Raw genomic sequence first — 8,742 nt, 5'->3', positions numbered from 1 at the left:
GTTATCACCACAAGTGAAGTATCTGGTATTCCAATCCCAGGTTCTTATGCATTGACCCAGTGCACAATAAATTGCCTCATGTTTAGGCATTTTTGTGGATTTTTCCTTTTTCTTTTTTTAATTCCCAGTGCTGTGATTAAATGTGAGCACGATCACACTTTTTAGGATTTAAGGTCTTTTGTTATAGTTTTGATTTTTTTGCGCAGGGTCTTGCTGTACCCCTCAGACTGGTCGTTAACTCATGATCGTCCTGGTTCTGTCCATTTTATCTTTAATCATTTTTCTCAAGTTTAAGGCTCCGTAATTGCCTTTACTGTTTCAGGAATGAACTAAAACAGCAGCAATCAATACTGAAACAGTATAGAATTTTGTTTTTCACAACATCTGGAAGGCAGAAGGTTCAGCTCCCTGTGGTGGTATTGTGTTCCCCAAAATATTGTGCATGCTAATAAACTTATCTGGGGTCAGAGAACAGGACAGCCATAACATTAAACATAGAGGATAGGTAGTGGTAGCACACCTTTAATCCTAGCACTCCAGAGTAGAAATCCCTCTGTATCTCTGTGAGGTCAAGGCCACATTGGAAACAGCCAGGCATGGTGACTCACACCTTTAATCCCAAGAAGTGAACCTTTAATCCCAGGGAGTGGTGGCAGAAGGTAGAAAGATAAGGCGTGAAGACCAGAAACTAGCAGCATTTGGCTGGTTAAGCTTTCAAGCTTCTAGCAGCAGTTCAGCTGAGACTCATTGTGGATGAGGACTGAGAAACTTCCAGTCTGAGGAAACAGGATCAGCTGAGGAACTGGCATGAGGTAGCTGTGGCTTTTCTGTTCTCTGATCTTCCAGCATTCACCCCAATTCCTGGCTCCAGGTTTGATTTTATTAATAAGACCTTCCTGCTACAGCTTCCCTCTGCATAAACCCAGGCAACTAGAATCACAGCTTCCATGGACGCTAAAGCGATTCTCTTCCTGCCCTTCTGTATTTGGAGGCCTAGCCAAGCCTTCCTTGACTCTCCTGCCTCACCCACTCCAGTGCTACAGTCACAGGATTATGCCACTGAACTAGCACAACACCTACACTTCTTACTGGCTTTGAAATTCTAGTCCCAATGCCCACAGCCTGTGAATGGGCGGAGCCTCGTCCTGGGGAAAAATTGGCAGTGGGAGGGGCCTCCTCTCGAAGAGCTTCCGGAACCTTTCGGGCAGAGGCGGAGTCTTCTGCCGAGGGCACTTCGGAAAGAGGCGGAGCCTACCTCGCATCAGGACCAGTCGGGACTGCACCTGCATCCTTAGCTCAGAGCATCCCTGGAGCATCTAAGAGGAAAGCGCAGCTAGCAACCAGGGATCGGACTGTCGCAGGGGCAGTCTGCCAGGCACCTTCCCCTCCCCTGATCCGGAGGTCTACAGCCGCGGCCTCGGTACCGACCGAGATTCCCAAAGTTGTCTGACCTCTGCAAAAGTGTTGCTATCAGCAGCCTCTGATTACAACATGGCTGAGATCACAAATATACGCCCCAGCTTTGGTAAGTAGAGTCTGAACGACTTTTGAAGCCATCAGGGCCGGCGCAAAGCCGGAGAGCTGAGGAATGGGCGGGGAGTGAAGTCCAGATGGGATCCTTTAATTGCCAGCCCTGCTAGACTCGGGCCTGAGGTGGTGAGTGAGTAGAACGCAGTGGCCAGCGCCTGGATTGCAGCTGCGGGCTGCAGGGGCTGGTGAGGCCAGAGTGCCACCGAGGGTAGGCAAGCCCAGGATGCTAAATCCTTGACCGCAAACCCTCCATGGTGCACTGTCAGCAGGGCTGGAGGTGAGAAGTGGCAAGCACGCGGAGGATGTGAACCCCTCCTTCTGGAGGAAGAGAGGTGGGGTAGGCCGAGCCCTCCCCTTGGGGCACGCAGGGCGGTGCCCCTTCCTCCCCTCCTACTTCTGAGGGCTGCAGGAGAGGAAGTGGCAAGGGGGATGGGGCATCAAGATGCAGCGTGAGACTATGGGCTGTGTGGCTGGCAGCCAAGGAGGCGGAGGCCTCCAGGGAAAGAAGGGTGAGGGGGTTGGGAGCAGAAGGGAAGCCACTCCTTAAGCCGGTCAGAGGTTGCTAGGCTGGGGTGAAACGCTAGCCCTGCAAGCTTCGTTCTGCACCGTAATGGTCAGGTCCTTCCTTCCCGGTGTTACCAAATGGCGCTTGGCGCCGCCGGGTGGAGAGATGACGTGATGTCTATTTCTGAGCCTCCTGGCAGTGCCTAGGCGCTCCTTCCGGGGCCTTTGTTCCCTGTTTCCCTGGTCTGGCTTTTCAAAAAGGGGACTCACCCGTGTTGGTGCTGGCGGGGGCGGCATTCCTGGCTGGGGGGAGGGGCGAGAGAGGCCCAGCCTGGGGAGGCCGCTTTGTGTACCACAGAAAGCATTACGTCATCTCATCCAGGACCTAGCCCTCTGGGCTCCAAGAACAGTCTAACACTCCCTAGGGCAGAAAGTGCAGTGGAAAAGAGAAAGAAGACAAGAGAGCTTGGCCAACTCGTTTCGTCTTGGGGAACTCTTCCATAACGATTGAGGAGAGCGAACTTCTCATGGTGTTAGGTTCCAGAATGTAGGGTAACTCTGTGAGGACCAGTGCAGATCTAGTTACACCACCTCCTTCCTGTGAGAGGCAGACTGTGTTTACAGGGTAAACCAGCATTAACCTAATGTTGGCCAAGTCGTGGTCACCTAGCTTACCAAGTCATTTTTACCCAAACTTACCAAGTAAGGGTATTGCCTATAGGTAGACTTTTAAGTCTCTAGAAGGTTTTGTACTTATCTGTGATGTCTGAAATCATATTGCCTTTGTACCCTCTTTTTCTAAACTGTAGAAGGTTATTGATATGAACAAATTTGACCAGGTCTTAGTTGGTTTTTTTTTTTTTTTTTTTTGAGACAGTGTTTCTCTGTGTAGCTTTGTGCCTTTCCTGGATCTCTCGCTCTGTAGACCAGGCTGGCCTCGAACTCATAAACTTCAGTCTGCCTTTGCCTCCCAAGTGCTGGGATTAAAGGTGTGCACCACCACCGCCTGGCAGTTTTGGTTTTGATAAAAGGTTTATTTGGCTGGTAGTTTCAGAGAACATAGTCAGTTGCTGACTGTCTCGTGTCTGTGGCCCATGTTGGAGCAGGAGCAGGTCAGCATATCAGAGTGTTAACTGGACCAAAATTGAGACAGAGATAGAAAACAGCTCTGTTGTTACAAAATTTATCTAATGAAGAAAAACAGACAAACACCACTGGTCAGGGGAATAAGCATAATGAAGAAACACAAAGGTGAAGACTTTTGTTTCCTTGAGGCAGGCAGGAGATGCTTCTCTCGTGAAGTGAGGCTGGCCCCAAGATGGAAGTAATTTAGACAGTGAGCCATGAGGATGCCTAGGAAAGGATATCTGGGTATTCAGGAAGAATCTGGTACATGCCAGAACTGTATTTATTTCATTAATCCTTCCTGATTTCCAATTCCTCCATAGAATACAGAATGAAAACAACAAGCCTTGGGAACTAAAAGCAATTTAGCTGTGGTCAACTTTATAAGGCAGGCCCAACTTTTAGAGGAAAACAAGAAAAAATGGAAAGGAGGACAGATCATGATCTCTCTAGCTATTTGCTCACCTAGCAGACAATATGGTTACATGCCTGCTATGCGTTTGAGCACTACCTTACACCAATGAACAGGATGGCCTGTCCTCACAACAGTTACATTCCAGGGAAGATAACAGATGGTAAAACTATAAAACCAGACGCACACAGGAAGCTAGGGCCAGAGGATGGTGGGTTTAAGGCCAGCGTGGGTTATATAATGTAAATTACTTATTTAGAGACAGGATCTCAGTTTGGACTTGAACTTGAGACCTAAGGAGGACCTTGAACTTTGCATCCTCCTGCTGCCACTTCCCTAGCGCTGGGACTGCAGGCATATACCTCCATGTCTGCTTTGATGTGGTGCTGAGCTCTGACTCAGGGCTTCATGCACGGTAGAGAAGCACTGGACCAATTGCACAGGCACTCCTTGTTCACTCTTTCTTCTTATTTATATTTGCTATATAATTTGTGTGGGGCTGGCACGTATCTACGCACCTGGCATAGAGCCTGAGGCGTACTGAGTGTCCTCTAACACTCTCCTCCTTATTCCTTTGAGGCAGGATTTTCCCAAAATCTGGACTCACGCGTTTCCGCAGGCTGGCAGGCAGCAAGTTCAGCAATCCTTCTGTTCCTGCCACCCCGTGGCTCTTCGATGACAAGAAAGAGTGAAGGGGGGGCGGGTGTTGAGGCCAGTTCTTTCTATGGCTGCCTGAACTCACGTGTGTAGACCAGGCTGGCCTCAAGCTCATACAGATCCTCTGTCTCTGCCTTCCATGATCTGGGTTTGTATATAGTTCTTTTACACAAGCACATAGTTATGAGAGGAAAGATAATGATAGGACCATGAAGACAGATTGAGTTATTAAGAATGCATATTGAGGGCTGGAGAGATGGCTCAGAGGTTAAGAGCACTGGCTGCCCTTCCAGAGGTCCTGAGTTCAATTCCCAGCAACCACATGGTGGTAGCACACAACCATCTGTAATGAGATCTGGCGCCCTCTTCTGGCAGGATAGTGTATGCATAAGAAGGCAGGCAGGCAAAGCAAAGCAAGCAAATGAAGGATAGGAAAAGGTTGTGCTTTTACTTAATTTATTTTCCAGACAGGGCTTCTCTGTGTAGCCTTGGCTGTCCTGGAACCCACTATAGACCAGGCTGGACTAGAACTCAGAGAAGCACTTGTCTTTGCTTCTAGAGTGCTGAGATTAAACGACTGCCCAGCTATACTTTTAAATCAGTGTTTCTCTACCTTCCTAATGCTGTGACTCTTGAATACAGTTCCTCATGTTGTGGTGACCCAACATAAAATTATTTTCATTGCTACTTTATAACTGGAAATTTTGCTACTGTTTATGAATAGTAATATAAATATAAGATATGCAGGATGTATTTTCATGGTTATAAAATTCAACATAATTCAAGTATAGTGATTAACCACAAAAACAATATTTAATTACGTATTATGAAATATTTACTTCTAATTACAAATAAATGTAATATTTTCTTGACTCATGGTATAACATGGGAAACAGTCTTAAAACAACAACAGTAAAACTACAGTGGTACTCTTTGCAACATTATGAATACAAAGCCAACCTCAGTGCAAAGGTTGAGACTGCTTCTTTCTCACCAGATCAGAAATTCTCGGGGCAGTCTTTGCAGAAGCAGAAAGAAGATCCTCTTCCACAGCCAGTCTACCTCCCTATTTAGACTTGATAACCAACAAGATGGAAAACCCTGTTTCACAAAGATATGTTGTTGCAAATGGAAGAAGTCATCCCAACACAGTCTCAGACAAAACCGAAATGACTGCAACTGCTTGATCCAGAATTTTGTACTGGCATTGAGGAACTCTACTCTCATGGTATCACTTCTCCTAAGTGCAACGAAATCCTCTTGTGCTGTCTCAGGAATATTTTCAAGTTTGACTGTGAATGGGTTTCTGGCAAGTGTAAATGGAGTGTCTACAAACGTGCAAGTGTCCTTTCACAGAAATAATCATTGTAATCTTTTTTCTGGTTAAATGTCATGTACCTCAAAGAAAACAGATAGGGTAGGCAACATGCAAATTTTATTTTCATCCCTTTTTTTTTTTTTTTTTTTTTTTTTTTTTGCCAAAGCTGAAGTTCCATTTGGAATGATATGATATTTTCAGTAAAATTGAGGCAGGCATGTTGCATTGGACCTTGCAGTGATAAATTTAACTCACTCAAGATGGCAAAGATGATAACCAATTAAGCTACTTTCTGTTTTAATTTTAACCACTCAAAATGCTTTGAACTGCCATCTTGCTTTCTGATTAAAAACATTTTGAGTCCACCACACAGCTCAAAAACAATTTTTCTTTTTTTTAAAGATTTACTTATTTATTATGCATACAATGTTCTGCCTGCATGTGTCCCTGCAGGCCAGAAGAGGGCACTAGATCTCATTACAGATGGTTGTGAGCCACCATGTGGTTGCTGGGAATTGAACTCAGGACCTCTGAGCCATCTCTCCAACCCCTCAAAAACACATTTTAGAATAGCAGTGTCGGCCCAAACTTGTAGACCCAGCACTCAGGAAGCTGAGGCAGGGGAATTTCTATGAGTTCCAGGCCAGCCAGGCTGCACAGAGAAACCCTGTTGTGGGGTGGGGGGCGATGTCGACAAGACAAACAACAAATACATTTTAAAACCTTTTCCTCTCCAAAACCATCTCACCTCAGTGTGAAATGGCAGTGTTGTTCACTGCCTCCAACTCGTTACACAGTTGTGAAAATAGTCACTATTAAGTGCTTCCCTTCATAAAATTGACAGAAGTTATAATGCTCTTTTTTTTTTTTTTTTTTTGAGACAGGGTTTCTCTGTGTAGCTTTGCGCCTTTCCTGGAACTCACTTGGTAGCCCAGGTTGGCCTCGAACTCACAAAGATCCACCTGCCTCTGCCTCCCGAGTGCTGGGATTAAAGGCGTGTGCCACCACCACCCGGCAATTTCTAGTAATTCTTATGGCAGCATAATATTTGTTGGTGAATCCTATGGTGAGTTCTGGTGACTTCTGGTGACCATCCAGATCGACCCCCTAGCAACGGCTGGAGCACCGTCCGTGCAAACACCACAGACCTTTCCCAGGAGATCTTAGGCTCTTTCAGGAATGAACCACTGACTCAAATACAGGGGTGTGCAGAAAAGAAACTCGTCTTTAAAGCTGCCATTATTAATGTACCTCACATAAACCAATAATTGAACAGTTGTAATGTCTGAGGATTCCTAAAGCTGGATACCAGACACTTCCTGGGTCACCTAATCAAGAACATCAGCAAACACGGCGACTATTCTGCTGACGGTGTCATTAGACGAGGAAATTCCACTCAATTGGGTAATAAATTATCTCCAATCATAACTCTAGAAATACCTTTGGCTGCTGGCAACAGTAAATCCTCAGTGGTGGTGTGAGGTTTCACAGCTCTGGCGATTCTGGGTTCTACCAAATATGAAGTTTCAATGTCTGCTACATTTTGTTGAGATACGAGCCACCAGTGTCAAGTCTGGCCTCCTTGAGTCCACCAGCTTTGCTTCTAAAATAGTTGATATCTTTGGCAGAGAAGCTCAGATGCTCACTATCAAAGTGGCAGTTTAGATTGTTCATCCTCATAGATTTTGGCTGATAGAATTTAACAAAAAATAACACATTGTAGTTTCTCAATTCCTGCTGTAATCATTGAGGTAAAACCATACTGTAAAAAAATCCTCACAATATTTTCTTTTCTTAATGTTCTTCTTCTCAACAGGATCCATTGTCATGGGATAGTTTTCTAATGAAAACGATATATAACAACAGCCTTAATAATACAAAAGATGATATATGGCATATTTCAGTCAATACAGTTCATTAAAGTTTCCTAAGATTTACCATTCTTTGGTTTTTCCTTTTTTCAAACCCATTACTATCACAAGGGGGCAGGATTCAAATCAACAACAGCTGAATAAGAAAAGACCAATCAGTATGCAGATGAAGTTCCCATGGTACAGACTTTTATTTAGTAGTCGATGATTATACGATACATGATTTTATATTTGTCCAGTAATTACAATTCATGAAGTATAGTGTTACCTCCAATACAGCTACTTTCAACACAGTAATTGCTGCTCTCTACACATGTGACAGGTCATGTAAGTCCATTAAGGCACAAACGCTGTTATATACACCTGTATTTGTTCTGTGTGTATGTGGTGGGGTTGGCACAATGATATCATCACACCAGGTGCTTATATGTGGGCATATCAGCATGTGGACAGTCCCACCTGGAGAAAGATAAGAAGACAAATGTCTCAGTTCCTAACCATCAGAAATGTGTTTTCTGATGGACTTAGGTGACCGCTGTGAAGGGTTGTTCAATCACCAAAGGTGAAGAAACACTGGTTTTTAAAATACAGCTCTCGGCACTAGGCATACTCAGCAGTAGACTGCCTATTTGCTGGCTGCTCTGATTGGCCACATGTCACTGAAATCAACTCATCTATCAATAAAGTGCTCAAAGAAGGTGTTAGAAGATAATTATATTTGAGCTAGTCAAGGGATCAATTTCTTTAATCCCAACTCTGAGGGGTCAAAGGCAGCCAGAATTCTGTAAGTTCAAGGGCAGCCTTGACTACTACAAAGCCAGTTATAGGTCAGAGCTATACAGTGAGATCTTGTCTCAAAAAAAAAAAAAAAAAAAAAAAAAAAAGGAAAGAAGGCAGAAAGAAAATTTAACATCTAACATTTTCTTCCTATTTAAAAATCTAAGAAAATAATCGTGACTTCAGCATATGACAGACCGAGGACCAGAGACTTTGTAACAGGTTAAGAAGTATAGGTCTGCAGACGCAGAGCTCTTTTCCTTCCGACGCTTTTCTATTTCTGACATTAATTTATCCATTCTGTTGGGTAGGACGCACACATGCTAAGTGTGCAGAGGTCAGAGGGCGTGCAGGAGGAGTTGTCTCCACCATGTGGAAGCAGCCTCCAGGGAACACCGTGTGCTCCGCAGGACCCTGGACCCTGTATTCAATGAGACCTTCACCTTCTACGGCATCCCATACAGCCAGCTGCAGGACCTGGTGCTACATTTCCTCGTGCTCAGCTTCGATCGCTTCTCTAGGGAGGACGTCATTGGGGAGGTCATGGT

The 8,742-nt window shown here is 44.9% G+C and overlaps 1 long non-coding RNA gene across 1 annotated transcript; it reads left to right on the top strand.

Annotated features, from left to right (window-relative positions):
* Nucleotides 1–1,277: 1,277 nt before the first annotated feature.
* Nucleotides 1,278–5,914, top strand: LOC114707888. The gene is made up of 2 exons (XR_003736717.2): nucleotides 1,278–1,525; nucleotides 5,226–5,914. It is a non-coding gene; the product is annotated as an uncharacterized LOC114707888 (long non-coding RNA).
* The last annotated feature ends 2,828 nt before the right edge of the window (nucleotides 5,915–8,742 follow it).

This window comes from Peromyscus leucopus, chromosome 6 (genome assembly GCF_004664715.2).
Source record: "Peromyscus leucopus breed LL Stock chromosome 6, UCI_PerLeu_2.1, whole genome shotgun sequence".
Lineage (NCBI taxonomy): Eukaryota > Metazoa > Chordata > Mammalia > Rodentia > Cricetidae > Peromyscus > Peromyscus leucopus.
Note: the sequence above shows the minus strand (reverse complement) of the source record. Positions and strands in the feature narration are given on the sequence as shown.